General features: G+C 38.0%; 1 protein-coding gene across 3 annotated transcripts in view; it reads right to left on the bottom strand.

Moving 5' to 3' along the window:
• Positions 1-15,471, bottom strand: part of axin1 (axin 1) — a 75,709-nt gene extending 60,238 nt beyond the window's left edge. The window contains exon 1 of one of the 3 annotated variants that reach the window (XM_035405436.1): positions 15,347-15,471. The gene's annotated coding sequence lies outside the window, so the exon portion shown is untranslated. Of the gene's footprint in view, positions 1-13,767; positions 13,967-14,672; positions 14,820-15,346 lie in introns of those variants that run through there. The other 2 variants (XM_035405435.1, XM_035405437.1) reach the window with 2 other exon arrangements.
• Between the last annotated feature and the right edge of the window lie 4,237 nt (positions 15,472-19,708).

Here is a 19,708-nt window from a genome sequence, read left to right as displayed (position 1 = left end):
ATACAGTACAACTGAAAGACACGGGAGGGGTCTGGAGTAACTGTCTCAATATAAGGCCCTTGTGCACCCATAGTATTGGTGAATCCATTTAGAACATGTGCAGTAAATGCATTCTACCAAGATTCAGTTATGATTCAGTGATTCAGATTCAGGTGTGATATCCACTCTGTTTGATTCTTAAAGGCTTAGGTCATGAATATTAAATGCACAAAATAACAGCTAAAGACATGACTTGCTGAGCATATTCCCATCATGTACAATCAACTTGGGTGATTTATGAATCATAAGGGAGGGCAGTAAATCGACAGGGAAGCCTGCTGGAGTTGTTTATGGCAGGAAGTTATATTTGGACCGATGGACCGATTATCATTAAATAAGTTTTTAGAAATCCAATGAATTCTCATATGCTTACATTTTCATACTTAAATACCTTACTTGAACATTTGCCACAGCAGACTGCCAGAAATATAACAGTGAACAGTATTTCATTGTGTACTGACAACAATTGTTTTTCATCCTCAATCCTGATTGTTTCAGCTAGTTCGCTAACTTCCTGGTAAATCTTTAATTGCAATGTAAAAAAGCCCCAAATGTTTAGAGTTTTCGAACCTTACAAATACATTTAAGAGAAATTGCTGTACAAATTCAACATCTTCACACTTAATATGTGACCCCTTCAGCAAATATGCTTTATTTTACTGGAGTTCACAGCTGGTCAGCATGATAAGGTAGCTTGAAAACCACAGCTTTTCGTGTTTTTCTATTGTTTGCAACCTAACCATCTGCTCTGCATTCTTCACAACAAGAGCCACAGCGAAATCCATGCCATTAAGTCGCTTAAGAATGCAGTCTGCAGTCTGACAGTATTAATTCCTTTTCTCTCTCTTGTCTCTGCTCAAGTAACACTTTTGCATGGAAAGGGGAACTGTATTTACAAATCCTAGTTAACATTGGTTCAGCCTTTTCTCAATCTCGTTTTGTGAAAATGTTCCTTGCCACGACTGAATTAATCTCAAGGCTTTTTTATTTCAGCCTTTCCCATCTCTCCTTGTCTCTCACCATGCCCTCATCAATGCAGCCCTTTGAGGACCTCATTCGTTTACAGCCAGCCACACCATGACAGCTCATCCATAATGACAAATATTATTAATCACAGCTATGAAGGATTCATTCAATATGAGACTGTCAGTGTAAGAGTGAGGTCAACCAATTTTGTGCAATCTCAGTAAACACTGCAATATATCACACATAAAAATCTGACTGAGTCTCTGTTAATTTTGTTTAATATTTAGACATCAATTAATTGAGGTTGCGTACTAGAGTTGTAATAGGTGTAATAGGCTAATGAAAATGAAATGGTTCCACATTGTGCATTTTAAAATAATACATACATTGAAATAACACACTAACATATAGGGGGAAAACTTATGAATAGACTGGAAATATGTTAAATCAGGCAACTGGAAAAAAGATCATCCAAAAAGGGGGGGGTTATATATCCAAAATTCAGAACCTGACCTTTAGTTGCCTGGAACTGTGTGGATTGGTTGCTGTAAGCAACGAGTGATGTATATATCCGGAAATGTGAGGAAAGATGTGGAGCCCATTCCCTTGTGAAATTTACCTTTTGACTTGTGAATGCAATTTACATTAAATTAGATTAGCACACACAATGTTTGTGATGAAAAATGCTTACATCCCCAGCTAATACAAAATCTTGCAAGTTCCAGGGGCAGATTTGTTTAACACTGCTAACATTCTGGATAAAGTTAACATGAATGACCATCCACAACTGAAATTCATTTTTTAAAACTTAAAGCTGTTTGCTCTACAGACATTTATGCAATGTTTCTTCTGATCTAAAGATAACATTCGATGGAGATCCAGAAACTGTTCAAATGCACATTCTGGGAACATTTCCATTGCATTCTGAGCCTCTTCAGAATGTTATGGAAGCCGAGTCTCTTCATTGTATCACAAGAGGGGATTTCATGAAAAAGACAATTTTAGTTCAAAACGGCATTGGGATATTCATACACATATGTGTCATTATTTGTGGGTTTACAGCCTGGAACTGTGAGTCAGTATATTGAAATGCCACTGAGAGATTGGTAATGATGGACCTGAAAGGACACAGAAGGCATTTATCTCAATTTTCCCACATCGGATTGACTCAGACAAAATTGAACTATTTTTCCTAATAAAATCTGCTCTAGCACATGTCCAAAACAAAGCAGCTGCATTTTGAATCTTTCTGCAGATAAATAAATAAACCAGAAGCAACTATATCAAACCATTTTGTTGAATATGAATGCAATCATAAGCACCAATGCATTCAAGGAACTGTCTGACCATGTATAATCCACTAGCTTGGCTAAAATTTCAATAGACACAATTATATGTCCAAGAGTTTGCACTACTAAAATCACAGTAGTATTTTTTTAAATCAATGGGAATTGTGGGAATGGGAATGGTTAGGTAAGGCACAAAAGAATTGCTTTTTAAACTACTTTTATGTTGACTTCAGTGTCATCTACTGTGTATTCATACTTCTTCGATATAGTACAAAAATCATAATAATGTTTTGAAAATAAAAACATTGATCAATTAACCTCACAAAATTAAATATTGTGTTGCCATTTTACCATCTATTTTTTTTTTTTTGTAGCACCTGTATTGTGAAAATCTAAATAATACCGATCCCTAGTAATGAAATGATATTAAGTGGGGTTTGCATTTGAAATGATAGAGCATGTGTTTCAAAAATATAAATGTGTGTCCCACAAATATCATGAAACTGTAAAAGCAATAGTTTTAATTTTGGGCAATTATTAGCAAGCAAGCCAGCTTCCACACAAAACAAAGATGGCGGACTGTGCAAGCAAGAAATGGAGGGAAACCTGCAAAATATGAGACACTGCTTGGCGAATTTCAAGGTAACATACAACTTTTCTTTCACAAGGTACTGTATGTTGGATAATTTATAACGTTACTTGAACAGGATATTTCCAGTTTGTTAGACTTCCTAGCCAGCTAGGTTTAGCTGTTAGATCTAACTACAACATGTGATTCCTCAGTGCTATCTTAGCATTCGTTAACATTAACATTTGATTATGATCTTACTGGGAAAATTTAAGTACCCCGGTTAACGTGGTACAGCCCATGTAAACTATTCAGAAAACCAAAACCAGATTAAGCCCTTATTCCTATTTTGGGAAATCTGAATAAGATAGGTGCATATGCCTGTAATAATCTGCAAAGGAAAAGCATGGAAACACTTTGGCTGTGTTTGAAACTGCATACTACATAGGCCTACTATGTTTGTGTACTACTTTCTGTATCAATAACTAGTACATAAGTTTTGGAATTGAGTATACTTAACCTTGCCACTGACCTGCTGCTGACCTTTTGGTTAGGAGGTGCGACAGTCAAGCTACAGGAAAAATGTGCTATTCTATAGTGACAACAAACCTAACAGCACAGCGTTGCACAGGGTAATATGAATGTCACAATCCACAAAGACTGAGAAAATAATTACAATTCTTGTCACAATGCAGAACACCACAGAAGATGAAGAACACATGCTACCACAAGCACATCTTTTCTTTCTTCCATACTCCTACAGAAGAGCATTCCCCTGAACACACGGCCACAACAACAAACAACAGCAGCTTCTCTCAGAGTGAAAATGACAAATATTTATGATGCTTGAAAGGCTACTTTCCAGTTAATGTTTATCTCTGAATAAAGTATTGTATAAAAAACAGCAGGGAAATGCCATGTGCAATTAGACCTAATATTAGATGGGTATGGGGCATACAGCAATAGTAGGCATACATGTGTGTTGTAATAAGTGTGGATCAAATGCAAGAATCAGTTTTTACAGGATCTAAGCTGTGCAAAAACAGGAGGGAAGGGAGACGGAGGAACTAATAGTGCTTTTCCATTGCACAAAACAGTTCCGTACGCAGGACTATCAAGAACCTACTAAACATAGTAACATGTGCCCAGAGCACTTTATCTCAAGTAATCCAATGACGTAGCTGACAGGGTAAGCTTGTAAAAACCCTGTTAGATGTGGAGAAGGTAGAACCAGGCTAACTAGCCCAGGCTATCCAAGCAGCGAGCATCGCAATTTGTGAGTTAGCTATGTTAGCCCTGAAACTAGCTAGACTACAACAACATTAGCTAGATTATCTTCACATTGCTAGAATTTTCAGTGCTAAGTCACTGGTCTTGCCCAGTAAACAAAATGTATGATATCTAACAGTTACTGAGGGCTCAAGACTAAGGCCATCCCAATGACATGGGGATGATATAAAAAAATGTGTTTGGGACAAACAGAAATCATCCGTCAGGATGAATGGGTAATAATGTATTTTTTTCATCCTGGTACTCGTCTCAATTGAGCACCCACCCCCCCCACACTGGTCAATAGTCGACACTGTGGTTGACACTGACAGTCAGTAGGCTTTGGCAGAAAGGAGCGAAAATAATATGTCAACATAATGAATTCCCACCGGCTAACTTTCCTTGTATAGCAATCATTACTAGCTCAATGCAACGTTGCGCTATCTGAAGAGGGCATGTCTGTTTCATCCCTTTCCTGCCTTAGGCTACATTTACATTGCCTGGTAAAAGTTACTCAATTCCGATTTTTGGCTCACATGTGGTACAGATCGAATAGGTATTATGAACGTGTAAACAGGTAAAAAGCACATGGAATCGGATATTGTCGGATCCATTTTGGGCCACAGTCATATGTGGAAATAAATCCAATATGTGTCGGATATCTGCCAATGCGACTGTCATCTAAATGTACAGATCGGAATTTGTTGGGCACTCCAAATCGCACATCATTCAAAATGTGATTCTCATGCCTTTTCCCATTTAAATGACATGTAACGTATATCAGATGCACAACCACTCTCCGCTGGTAATGGTAAAAGTTAAATGGAGGACGAAGGCTCAGTCCAGTGGCGAATACCAAGGTTACGTGTCTTTTAAGTATGTGGGGCGAAGAGTCAGCATAGGCCAATATACAGGGGATATTCGTTGCGGACATAAGACACTTTGAAAAGAAGCAATAGTTTGAATTAGAATTTTTGTCTTGTTTTGTGTCTATTGTAGATGGCGATATGGCAGTGGGGGCATGGTTGTTTATTTTCATATCAGTAACCTAACCCTTCTGCATGCATGCGGGTTGTTTCAAGTGCAAACCATGTGAGCACATGTATCGGTTATGGGTCACTTTAAAAAGACGGTCAAAAAAAATAGGATATAGGCAAAAAATCGGAACTGGGCATTAAGACCTATGGTGTAATCATAGCCTTAGGTATCCAGCTGATTGTCAGTGCGTATCATTTTCATTGGTCATGCCAGCCCATGGAATGCTGCATCTTTAGAATGCAGGACATTTTTAAAAAAAATGTTTTACACTAATTCACTTGCATTTCGATGCAAATATGATATGCCAACTCGTAATAATAAAACAAGAAATGTCATTCATAATTTTATTACGACACTTGCAACAGCAGTGGGATCGAACCGTGGGATTGGCGGGATGAAATAGACTAGAGTTAAGCTATAAATGGCCTAATGTTTTGGCATTCTGATCAAAACAAATTTTTGCTAATATAAAAAAACCATAGAAATGATTTCTGTTTTCAGGTTGAGCGAGGTAACATTAGCTAGAGTGTGACATCATCTTTTTGGCTGTTCATTCAAATTAAGTGCTTTCTTTGCAGCACATTTATAAAAAGAACTGCACAGTTTCTCTTCGTTTATGCCTTACATTTATGCCTTATGTTCACTGAAAGTATGTGTGAATCATTAAATAATCTGTCACAGATCCACTAAGAAACAAAATATATATAAAGCAATGTAAAATAGGAAAAGAATCATCAAATTTTGAGATGTTTTACCAAAAATTGATTAGGTTAGCAGGTTTTACCTGGATATTACATTACATTACAGGCATTTAGCAGACGCTCTTATCCAGAGCGACTTACACAACTTTTTACGTAGCATTTTACATTGTATCCATTTATACAGCTGGAAATATACTGAAGCAATGCAGGTTAAGTACCTTGCTCAAGGGTACAACGGCAGTGTCCTTACCCGGGAATCGAACCTGCGACCTTTCGGTTACAAGCCCAGCTCCTTACCCACTGTGCTACACTCCGTCCTATACAGATATACAGTAGCATGGAACAGTGCTTACCTGCTAATACTAAATTCCTGGTTTGACTACAATGAAAGATTTGGAACTCAGCCAAATATATATCCAACAAATATCCAAGCTTAGGTGTTGACGTGATTTGATTGAGTAAAATAAATAAATAAATGCCGGTCTTCAACCCATTCATCAGGAATGCTTAGGGGTTCTCCAGTTAAGAGTCTTGACGATAATGTATGATCTGGAACAAATTTTCCGTGTGTGGTATTAAGACTGAAGGTCGACTAATTAAATCTCACCATGTTACATACATTATTTGTTTTTTTTCGTTTTTCGCATTTGATGGGTTTGTACCATATAGCCCAGGCCTACTGACCTTATTTACAATGGCATAAATTGAGCACCAATCTGATTTTGTGCCTTGGGGAATTACATTACCGCTCGCATCCTGGAAGGGTTTAGGAGAGCTTTCTAATGCTCTGAATCAGACTGCTACCTATATTCTCCTGCTCTTGGCTACAGCCTACGATTTTAACTGACCTCTTACAAGAAACGGGTTGTAGAGGAGGAGGAAGGGGCACAACACTAGCTCACAAGTATAAAAGAAGGAATTACAGCTACAGATGATATAAGCTGAATGATCATCTAGTGGACCTCTTCAATATTTTTGTAACAGACAAGTTATCTCAAATTCATAGAATGGGACTATTTTCAAGTATTTTTTATTAAAGGAAAAATCCAGGCTAAAACAAACTTCTTCTTTTTTTTGACATTTTCAGAATTTGTATATAGGTGATGTAAAACGCAACCCAGGTCCTGTTTTCCTATTTTGTGTAATATTTCAGTTATTTGCAGTTAAACTCAAGTTCTGTTGGCCAGCGTTTTTTTAAAAAGGGGGTGCTACGGCCTTGGGTGCCGTGAGATCCTTCTGGGGGTGCTTCGAAATTATGTAATGTTGAAACTTAGGATGTTATGATGACACAAATAAATCATACTGTGAATTGAAATCTGATTTCAGTTGATAATGGAGAATTTGTAAGTTCGACGGATTTCAATTCTTAAGGGAGCATTTGTAAACTCAAATGATTTCAATTTGATTTCAATTTGTAAACACATACTGCAGATATGTGTATGTACTGTAATGTACAGAAACTGCCTCAACTCGGTGCTCTGTCCTGCTAAACAGCCTCTCTGAGTCTGAGTGAAACACTCCTTTGTTATAGAGAATTGTTGTCTGCTTTATCAATTGAGTAATAGTTAGCTGTAGTTATTTTGGTATGTTTTCTGCACTTTATCTCTCTACCAGCCTTATCCCTCCCCCAGGCTCCCTCCTTCACTAACCTGCTCTTTCTCCCACCTTCTCCATCCCTGCCTGGTGGCACTACCTAGCTGGTTGTCTACCTAGTCTAGTTGTATTACCCTTAGAGCTATAGAGCTTCAGTTTGTGCTTTGCCATTGTTATTTAATTTTCTTCATGCCTTTGAATCTCATGGTTTCTTGTACTGTTAAGTTTCACTTGTGATACTCTTTGGGAAAATATTTTGTTTGTTATTTTTCTAAACTCCTTCTATGTGGTGTGATGTATATTGTCTGCTTCGGTATTCTTGTTTTATAGATTTTATGATAATGATGTTTCATTGGAAGAACTTGGTAACCGATACAAGATACATTTGTCAAACTAAGGGTAAATCATTTGGACAGAAAGGTAGCCAAATAAAAGATGAGGAAACTACATATGAAAGATGGGGAAACTAGTAATGAGGTAGCTAGCTACCTACCTAGAATTACTAGTTTACCCATCTTTTATTTAGCTACCTTTCTATCCAAACGATTTATCCTTAGTTCGGCTAACAATTTAGGTCAAACTGTCCTTATCGTGGCAAACCTATTGGATAGGACACCACTTCCCAAACTCTCCTGTGTCCCGTCGAGACATGACCTGCTGCGTGATGGTGCAGTGATGAAATGAACAGGAAAATGATGTTGAACATGTGATATTTGACTGAACCAGTTGCTGACAGGGGAGGTCGGCAAACTTGTTAACTGCTTGCGAACAGTTCACGCTTGGGGCATTTAATCCATGTTAAAGGCTGTGTTCATTTTGGATCACCTTTGTGAATCAGACTTTTCCTGTACCAAGGCCCATTTGCATAGAAATGTGTCATTTTGGCGCTGAAATTCGTGTAGAATTCATGTAACACAACTTAAAATGCATGACCCAGAGGGCACACAGTCTTGCTATTTCCCTGGTAGTTTAATTGCATGCGCTGTGCACCCACAGCTCATACTTCATTTTCTTCTGGCGTTAGTGATATTTAATAGGTAAACATATCATAATCCTTTTGTGGATTTCCCCCATGTTTAAGCACACACATGGGAAATTGGATTTAGACTACGTTATTGTCTGTCCTCATGGCTACAGTTCCATGTTTACGTGTGCAATTTCCCAAATACACGTCTTAATGACTGTAAGCTGAAAGTAGCTATCATTAAGAGCTGTGCTGCTGAGTGCCACCCTGAAAAATGCTTAAAATTACAGTTTCAGATTTGACAAACAAATCTATCTTCATTACAACAGCATGTCCAGTGGCTAAATGCTCATATGTATTGCTGTTATCTCTGCTCTACCTAGCTAGCTCCAACAGCAGCAATATTAATCTGGTCTACAGGCAAAGAATGACATTGCTTTCACAGTCCTGTACTTTGCATACCAAATAAAAATATCTAAAATTCAATAGCAACTCTTCCTTTGTGTTTGCCTTTTTATTTTTTAAAATAACATATACATATATTACATATATTTTGTTTATAAATATTATAACCATAACCATACATTTTAATGAGAATCCACACTAATGCAGTAAATGTCTTCCTGAATCTCCTAGGATGCCATGAATTTGTGAGGGTGGAGTGTGGATGAATCCACCACATGAATCATGAAGTCTCTATGCACCACAGCACAATTACTGTATCATCTGAAAGGGCATGCCTGCAGCGATTCTACTTCATGAATATTGTCCAACATTGAAAAGAACTGAAATTGATTTGTTCTGAGAGTGCAGTACAAGTAATAGCAAAATAGTTCAATGACAACTTCAAGTGAAATGTAGATAAAAGCACTTAAAATTGCGCAAACTTTCATTGCAGTTGGGAATGGAGTTGTGTGTATGTGTGTGTGTCTGTGTGTGCTTTTAAGTGGGGGGGGGGGGGGGGGGGGCATGGCATTAGTTTTGGTAGTTTGTGGTGAACAGTGTACTGTGTTTGCAATCCATCACCATGCCTCGCCTATTTGCCTGTGTTTTTCACCATACAGTTGGGACACAGACACTTCCTGTGCTGAATATAGGGCATGGAGTGACACTTCCTCAGTTGAATATAAGATATTCCAGGAAGCTTCTTCTACTAAATATAGGGCATTTAAGGACACTTCCACCACTGAGTATCGGGCATTCAGGCAATCAAAAACACTTCCTCTGCTGAATATAGGGCATTCAAGGACACTTCCACCTCTGAATATAGGACATTTGGGGACAGTTACACTGCTGAACTTCAGGGAGGGGTGAAAGATGGTACATCCAACAGGGGAAACAGACCGTAGTGATCTAGCTGATCACTATCACCTGGCAATTGGAGAAAAACAGAAACGTAGGAACATTTCCTGAACATCTTGATTTGGGATTTGAAAAAAAGAAAAAAATATTCAAATGCACAAAAAAATTCTGACTGTTCGAGCAGACAGGCAAATGAAAACCCTGTGGTGCTTCGTCCTGCAAATAATAATAAAAACATTTTCCATACCTAGTGATGCTTAAATACACTGGCTTTACATTGTACACTATATGCCTACAGCATATTTATGACAAAATAAAACCCAGGGAAAATGGCTGGACATACACAGCATTTCTAAGTAAGCCTTGAATTGTATTTTATTATCCAACTCCAGCACTTCCTAAACTTTCCCTGGTAGTTTCCTACATTTAAGAAGAAATGATCAACATTTCTAGAAAACTTAAAATACTCCATGATCCCATACATGTTAAGTGATAATTGTAATGCAAGCTACTGAAGAGCCCAAGGTGCCCTTTAAGTAGAGAGGATGTGGATACCTCAAAGATACTTGCCATAAAAGCCTTCTGCCACCGCGTTAAGCAGCTGTTATGAATCTTCTTCTCTTGACTAATTTTAGTTCAGCTATGTCATTGGATGTAATGACTGGATGCATCCCTCTCTGGAACTGAGGCTGCGGTTGAGCCACCGGTTTGCGAATATAAGGGAGCCTAGACATCCCATACATGACCCTGTATGGCATACAATGACTGCTCTGAGTAACTGAAAAGAGAAAAAGGCTATGCTGCCACATGCAAAAAAGTAAAATAAATAAAAAGGTATGTCCTGTCTCTAATCTGAAAGTCACCAACCCATGTCCTTCTTCAAGAGTTCCAAGCTAGAAATATCATGCAGACCCTTCCAGGAGCAAAGGCAGTGTAAAATGCAGTCTACATTTTCAAAAGATAAGTGATACCAGCCCTGCCTGGAAAATGAGATTGAGAGGGAAAAGAGTGACATGTACAGGTGTTCCACTGGCCTCTATTCATAGGGGCTTAGAGCACATGAAAACAGTCACAGATACCAGAGTTACTTGGTGGGTATAATGACAGTTTGAACCTTGCTTAGTAAAATATCTTGTGTGTAAAGAGCAGAATTATTCATTTGCTTTTATATGGATGCAATATAATCACTGTAATGGTCCATTAATCTGTATGATCACAGTGTCATTAATTATTACATAAGTAAAGATAAGATAATTGTATATTCATAAATGAGCAAGAAATTGCATATGAAATAGTCATCAAAAGAGAATATTGACTACTATTTGACTTGTACTTGAATGTTTTATGACACAATGTACTGAAAATGCAATGCTTAGATTTTTTGTAGATCAGTGATTTGCAGATACACCATGATCCCCTTTAGTGTGAATGAAGCCTAACGTTGATGCAATGTGCATGTGAACTTTGTCGATAATTTACTTTACAAACCGAAACTGCACGTGCACAGCCCCACACACAGCTTACCTCTGGTAAGCAGTCATCAATGAGGTAAATGGCTAAATATTGTATATTTTTATACAGTGGTTTTATTAGGCTGCAACAGGACAGATATCAATAAAATGTTCTGAAACATCTTTCAGAACTGATGACTAACCATTTCTACCTGCTTTCTTGTTCTACTTTCAAGTCAAGCAGTTTCTCTCTAATGCATAAATGGAAGGAAAATATATTAACTCAATTTGGCAAGAACAGTTTTTTTTTTGTTGTTTTTAATTGCATTTCACTAACTTATTGGTTCTTGTGATTGATGTAAAACTGCTCACTCAGCTAGACCACAAATATTTGTTTTAAAGGTTAATTATATCACATAATTTCCAAGAAAGTTAATATCTCAAAAAAGTTTAAAAAGTATATATAGCCAGGATTGTTCCGATCATTCATAAGGACTATCAGTTATTTGTTTTTATTTATGCACTTATTGTGATTATTTATAGATAATTGTGTTTTTACCCCTGATATCACTGTAATTGAAAATTGCACTCTTGTTGTGTAAGTGTCCTACTTTAAAAATATATTGTATTGAATGCATTGTACAGGGAGCCAGTCCTCTCATTAGAATGGTGGGTGAGATGGAGAGCAAATACAATGTGAAAAGTTCTGCAATGTTGAACATCACAGAAGTCTTATTACTTTAAAATAAAAAATGTCTGTTTTTACAGCATTTACAAAGGCATTTTAAAGGCACATTCTTTCATTCTTTAATAATTAAATGCAGCATAATATAGTTGCCATTGCAACAAAACAAAGCTTGTGTTTCAAAATCTGTGTAAAAATGTGTTTAAAAGCCATGAAGAAAATGGGTTTGTGAGGACGGTTGGAGAACACACAGCTAGGCCCTACAGCAGGCTGAGCCCCCTGTGGTTGCTGGCAGACTGAACAAAAACTTTATGGCCAACACCGCAAGGCTGTTTTCTTGCAATAAATTAACCCAGAAGACAAGTGAAGTCCAGATTAGAGGATCATGCTTAGTAGCTATAAGTAGGCGGTGAAAAGAAATAACAAGAGGTGGAACTGAAAAGACTGCTATAAAATGGGATAGATAAAAAATAAGACTAGAGACATTTATATCAGTGCACGCACACACACACACACACACACACGCGCGCGTGCGCGCGCTCACGCTGTGCTGTGTGTGCTGTGAAATAAACATCACTCACTGGCTCATTTCAGTTTAATTTCTGTATCTTATTAGATCGCAGTATGTATTAAAACAGGGATGTTCTGAATGCATTACAAGCAAAAACAATTGGTAATTGGCTACCATTTGAAAATAAAATTCTCAATATAAAAGAAATCAATCAACAGAAAATGATCAGGCACAGGATTGGAAGAAAAACGTTGAAGCGGTCAGCAAAAGGTAAGTAAGTTTTCTACCCATGGCCTTTTGTTACACCTGCCAATTTAGATTTACACAGCCTTGTAGGGCCTGCTTGAAATAGGCTTATCTTTAGAGAGGCCTCCCCACTTCACAATAGCCCATTTTAGATGTTAAAAGGAGAATACAATGTTTATTGTACCTTCAAAAGTGAATAGGAAAATGCCAGAGAATATCTATAACAAAAGCTTGCCACACTGTGCACATCAAAAATAAATGAAGCACTGCTTAAAGTAAATAAGAATGCTTCAAACAATAAAAAAAACCTCAAATATGAAAATATATCTAACTGCAGCATGAAAAATGTTGAATCATACAAATGTAAGCGCATATGTTTCTCAACAAAAAAGGCGGTCCTTCTAAAGCTTCAGTCTGGATCAGCCATTATGTGATACGCCATTTCATAAATTTGAACACAGAAGTCTGGAATTTGGTTACGAATAATCAAGTTATTTGAAGCAAAAGCGAGTGGAATAACAAAATAGTGTCTTTGGTGTATTGATACGCTACTCTTTAGTGTGCAGCCTTGAAAGAGAAGAAGTACCAAAAGACTGTCACAAAATGTATTCTGGAGTCCCGCTGATGTCTTTTGTCATTGTTGAATATGTCATGACAAACAAACCCAAGAGTGGATTAGCCACAGTGGATTAAAAGATTTGCCTCCCATAGTTTATTTAATATAGTATTGCTTATTATAGAACTACTATCTAAGGAAACATGCATAAATCACTGAGTCTAGTGGCTGTCCACTGTTTATTTAGAGAATGTGGAATGGAACACCAGTGACTTAAAAATGATAATCGTACATCCAAGTGCAGTTCCTAATAATGGTATGTCCGTTGGGGAGTGAACACAAGGAAAGAACATAAGCATGAAAGCTTGTCATTATCTGATAGGTTGAGGTTTAAATGCACTTCAAGCAGTCAAAACAATTGATGTGCCGCCATTCAAAACAAGGAGGCCAAAACAGACACAAGTCCGCTACAAAAAAGAGAGAGAAAAAAAAACACTTGACAACAAACAATCGCACTCCGAGAGCGCGTAAAGGACAACAACCGCTTTCAAGGTTCAAAGGCACGTAAGATCAGAGATGTGGTACCTACCACCATTGTCTGAGGTTACCTCATCGCGCAGTGTTTGTTTTCGTTGTGGTGAAATGCAAAGCGGTCCGATTGTCTTTCTACAGATCGGTTCTCGCATCGCGCAGTCTGCGGTAGGCACGGCCGCCATCTTTAATCATAACTGGGCTCATTTGCGATAGTTCCCCCGTTCTTCTCCCCGTGTCTCTCTATCCTTCCCCCTCTTTCGATTGTCCTGGTGGTTCTCTTTTCTGACTGACATCATTGCAGTATCGACAGGCTCTCGGGCCGCTCGGCAGGGGGGCGGCAGGAATATGGAGTGCTGGCGGCTGTCCTCCGCCTCGCCGCAGATTTGCCAGCTACATTCAGACCTTCGTCAGACATGAAAACTGCAAACAAAATTTCGTCCCAGCTCTGAGGGCCTTTGATCTCGTATAGGCCTGCATTTACAGCCCCTTAATGGAGCCTTTTGAAAATCTCCTTCCCTCAGATGTTCCGAGTAATGAGATTTAGAATACTATGATTAATCTAGGCCCTTCTTTTTTGTACACACAGAAGCGCGCATACACACACATACTCTTTCAAACCAAACTGACTTTGTCGCTGAATTCTTCCAGCAGATGAACTGGTGGAAAAATGTATCGGAACTATACAAGAGCCCAGCTGGAGTGCTTTGATGGCGTTGTTTTTAACAAAATTTGATCTGAAAGGCCTACGACAATAATTTTTTAAAGTATGACCGACCGCTTATTCGACCCCCTGCCTTCCTCCGCTCCCCGTCCCTGCCAAATCCTCCCTGTTTTTTTGTCTTTTCTCTCTTTTTTGGCAGCTGAGTGTTAAGACTAATCTTATTTACTGTCTGTGTTATTGTTTCATATCGCAGTTTCGGAGAATAATGGGAGTTAAATCGGAATGGTTGATGCTCTCACCTGCCTCTCCTGCTGAGTGCTTCCTCGGGTCTGATTTTCGTGTTCCGCCATGACTGGGTGCAGTCGCCTACTTGATACCCTGAGTACTTTCCTATACTCATGAACCTGTTTCTCTTTCTTACTACTGTGTTGCTGAAAGATGTGCATTTTTACTTTATGTTGCAGCTTTGGCTCTGCAACCTGATTGGATGACGCAAGGACCAGATGATAGTGCTTAGGACCCATTGTAACTATGGCAACAGATCCCCGAGGCATGAGATTTGCTCATAATTGCTGGGTAAACATTAAAAATAAGCCATTTACTATTGCTAGGTGTTCCTGTAGAAAGTGTTGAATTGTCATTGACAATTAAGACATCAAATCCTTTTGAAAATATGAATACCGATGAATAAGCCCTTGGTCCAGTCTGCTCTAAAAAAAAAAAAAGGTTACAGTCACAATGTCTTCCCCTTCAGCCGCTTGTATAACTTGTCACGTTCACAGATAAAGAATAAAGTTGGGTTCGTTTTAGACCATGGATGTTTGTATGTTATACTGCTGATGAAGACAAAGCCGAAGAACAAAAATCAAGCGTAACAAGAAAGCGAAGGTTAGCAGATGAAAGTGAAGAGAAAAATGAGGAAAAAAGAGGATCGAAATATTGCCTTTGTAGCCAAGAGTTATCAGCTGCTTACCTTTCATATGGATTTCACACTTGCTTGTCTTGAAGCAGCCAGGGTCAGACACAGCAAAACCCTTCCCACAATAACCGATTTTCCATTCACACTGTCCCAGTGAACCCCTTTCGTGTCGCCTGCCACTTACATTTACGTCGATGATGCTCCACGAAAACAAATTTTACATATGGCTTTTTGTCTCGCTTTCGTTTCTTTCCCCCTTTCTTTTTCAAAAAACATCTGGTAGTGAATGGACAAAAGTAAAAAAAAAAAATGTAAAAAAGAAAAGACGTGCAGTGGGAGTGACCAAACACTGCACTGTTCACAAACACAAATGTGACCAAAGAAATATTTCTCTCGCTATACACGCCCCATTTTACACCTTGTGGGTACTTGACTCATTTCTCGCTAATAAAATAAAATTCCCGCTAATGCATCTTACCAAGAAATATCTATCCCTGTGCTTGAAATATTAATTTGTGTTTGCATTTTCACACCTAATATTTAATTATTTTAAATATTTTGCTAATTTTATGTTGGTTCTTGGTTGTGCATGCCTTGATTATTTATATTTTTATTGCAATGTGCTTAAACAAACAAACACCAGCTGTATGAAGAACACAATTTTTCTCAGACGCTTATATTTGTTTATTTTTTATATATGCCTGTTGGTAAACTCAAGCTATGTAAGATCACTGAGATATGCTTACACATGCAAAAAAAAAAAGATAAAATAATAGGCTGACATGTAGGCTTGTGTGTCATGTCATGTATATGTAGACTGGGATTGACTTATGAGGAAAAAACAAAATGAAATGAGATATTTTAAAATATGACTACGTTCAATAGTTGTCTGTGCAAAGGGTGTGTCTGTGTGTTTATAGGTTTTAATGAATGAGATGTCTTCAGGCGGTTCCCTTCACATGGTGCAATTAAATTGCTAAAGTAAAAAAATCTAAATATAAGCTGACCTTTTCTGAAGACTTCACATTATTCATTCTACTTCATTTCATCCAAACTATTGTATCAGATAACATTGTATGTGATTGCTGATATATATATTTTTAATGTCAGTGTGCATGTGATTCTACATAAATGCCCAAAGCCTTCATCCACATTTAAATGAGTTTAAAATATGTTGTGTGAATAAGTATAAATCAGTAGTCAAAATGTTCAGGAGAAAATTTACTGACGGTATATTTGTAATTGCTCATGTACACAGTGAGGCAATAGAATTATGAATTATGTACTGCACTTTGAGGTACAGAAATTGCAATTGTGCATGTTAAAAGCAATTAAAAGCAGTCAATTGCCAGGACACAATAAAATTTGCATGTTAAAATAATAAAATAAGAGAACTGATAAGTTTTCGTACATATGTATCAAAATCAAAATAAAAAATTATGAAGCCAGCTGGAAATTTTTTATCTTTTACTTTCAACTGTTTTTGTTCAAAATGGAAGAAGATTCTTAAAAGAAACTAAGACACAGTTCTCCAGTATTTATTCCTCTGCTCATACATGTACTTCTGGAATACATTAGCACAGTTCCTGAACTCTACCAGTTGAAATTCACAAAAGTTGTTCAGAAAATTTTGCACACCATTTTATGTCATATTCTCATTAAGACAGTCATAATAGTAATTTTCATGTAGGGCTTTCAAATGTAAATCTATTATCAGCAACATAAAACGATAAGTATGAATAATTTAGACATTAAATATTAATGAATCAATTACTAGATTATAAGCTTTTGACAAAAAAGGCTTATTTTTAATAGCTATTTATCTTCCTTGACTCCTCAATTCGGAATACCACTCATATTCGTAAGTCAATCCCATAGCTGGTGCACAAAATTCATCTTCCAAAATGCTTGTGGCTATCCACATGCTAAGGTGCGCAGTTTTGTGCTCGAGGTCTACAGATGGAACAGAACTGATGTAAGCAGCCTGCAGGGGCCAAATGACCAGGGTGCTGCTATTGTGATGCAGTAGGGATTGCCCAGCTGAGTGAAACCCTCAAGATACAATGGTCAAACATGTCACATCCCCTGGGACTTGACACAGTTGGTATCATGTATTGCACAAATTATACGCACTTAAGGTGCGTATACAAAAAGATAACATTTGTTTAAAATGCACAAAAAGGCACGCTTGAACTGCTTTCCACCATTTATTTTTCTTTCTCTCTCTAAAACATTTAGCACCCAATGTGGATCAGAACATGTCCAATTCACCCTTATTTGGAGTGTCCAATTATCTGCAATCATGTTCATGGATGAACCCAACTGCCAATTCAGGAGAGTGTAGACATCTGCGGTTCTCCACCAAAACACGGGGTGTCCCCAGAGGATTCTTCTCACACGGCAGACTACAGCCAAGCTTGCATATAGTTGAGTCAGAGGAAGACCTTTCATACAGTATGTGGCTTTGACATGCAGTCTGTGAGCACCTGACTGGCTAGCAGGGGTCACTGGAGAGTGATAAAATGTAGGCTCCTAACCGACTAAACCCTCCCATATATACTATATATATACCCCGGGCAATTCAATCAGCAATTGCAGATTGCCTTGCGGAGATACCAGCTACAGCCAGTACTGGCACAGTCTGGATTTGAATCCAGACCGAGGGGCCTTAACCGAATGAGCCAGCCGACAGCCCCGCCTTCCGCCATTTCTAAATGCAACACATATCTTTCAGGTAATCACATTCATAGGTCAAAACACTTTTATTGTCCATGTGCAAAACCTATGGGAATCTCTTACATATCTGCATGATTATTGCTGGGATAGTTCATGGTGGCTAACATGGAGGCTGGGACAAAAGGTCAGGTAGGGGCAATGTAGAAGGAGGTAAAGTAACCACTTCAGTTACTGATCTTCATGTGTGAGTGCAGAACTAACATTACAAGGAGTGGGGGAGTTTGCTCCAAAGGTCTTGGAGGTCAGTGCCATCGAGGCACAGGTTGCCATGGGGTGAATGCGGGGGAAGGTAAATTCAGTATTCAAAGTATTTAAAGTTTGTGCTTGTCATGACCTTTGGCAGAACTTTGTATCCAAACAATTCAAAAGTGCACAATTTGAGCTTAAGGTCATTTTTGTGAAACATCATATAAATGTTTACAGTATGTAATTTACATAATGAAAAGTGTCACGGTATAATTTCAATACACAGCTCTATTCACCGTGCACATGTGCAAACTGTACAAGGTTAGCATGTCTGCAATTGTTGTTACCTCTGTTGTTGAAATACAAAAAAGAACTAATAACCCAAACTTATCAAAAGAACACTGGCCATCACAAGCCACGATTTTATAACCAGGCAAGATGTTGAAACCATATACATCAATGTAATGCCAAAATCTGTATTACGATCAGCCCTAATATAAGTCAAAAATCCCAAAATAAAACTTGCGTCAGAAGTAGAGGTGATGTTTAACATAACCCACATGATACCTATTTTAACAATACATTTGCCTGTATCTTATACATTTATGAGTGAAATTCCTGAGAAACATATTTAAACATACCACAGACCCTGTAACAATACTCAGCTGCACAGCAGTTCACACAGAGAACAAGATTTCAGTTAACGTGCTACAGAATGCAGTTGATTTTAATAACCAGCGCAACTCTGCTAATCTAGAATGGACAGGTTGTAATTCTGTAGGTGTAACTAGATTTTAACACTAAGTGTGTGCATTATGGGACTATTTTCATCCGTATCAGGTGAACCATGTAGGAATCTCAGCACCTTTTATACATAATAATCCATTTTTGGGTATCAAAAGTATTTGGACAATTTCTTGCGAAGTGCGTGTTGGTGCTTCATTAGTTCATGTACAAGAAAGCTGGCAAAAGGTCTAGAGTTTTTTCTAGGCATGGAATTTGTATTAGGAGTCTGTTCCCGATGTCTCTCCAGATGAGGACTAAAGACGTGTCAATGCCAGTAAAGCAGGCTGCTATGGGATCTAAAATTGAAAATTAATTGATCAGGCATAGTCAAAACTTTGGATGGACTGATGAGCTCACACAGTAAAATGTCCAGTGTTAATTAAACTCTAACAGAGTTTGTGTGAGGATAAATGTATCAAAGATTAAAATAAAGAGAGGACTACACCAGTATAACCTCCAAGAGTTTACTGTAAGATGCAAACCACTATTAAGCCTCAAGAATGGAACGACCCAGTTAGGGTAACCTGTACCAAAGTGATGGAAAGAGAAAAGTGCAGAGAAAGAAAGGAACTGCTCATGATCCAAAGCACCCCCCCCCCCCCAACCCATCTTTGAAACATGGTGGAGCCAGTGTTAGGGATTAATGTAGGTAAGTATGGCTGCTACTGGAACTGGTTCAGTTGGTCTGTACTGTGTGTGTGTACTTAT

Source organism: Anguilla anguilla, chromosome 2 (assembly GCF_013347855.1).
Source record: "Anguilla anguilla isolate fAngAng1 chromosome 2, fAngAng1.pri, whole genome shotgun sequence".
In the NCBI taxonomy this organism is placed as follows: Eukaryota; Metazoa; Chordata; class Actinopteri; order Anguilliformes; family Anguillidae; genus Anguilla; species Anguilla anguilla.
Note: the sequence above shows the minus strand (reverse complement) of the source record. Positions and strands in the feature narration are given on the sequence as shown.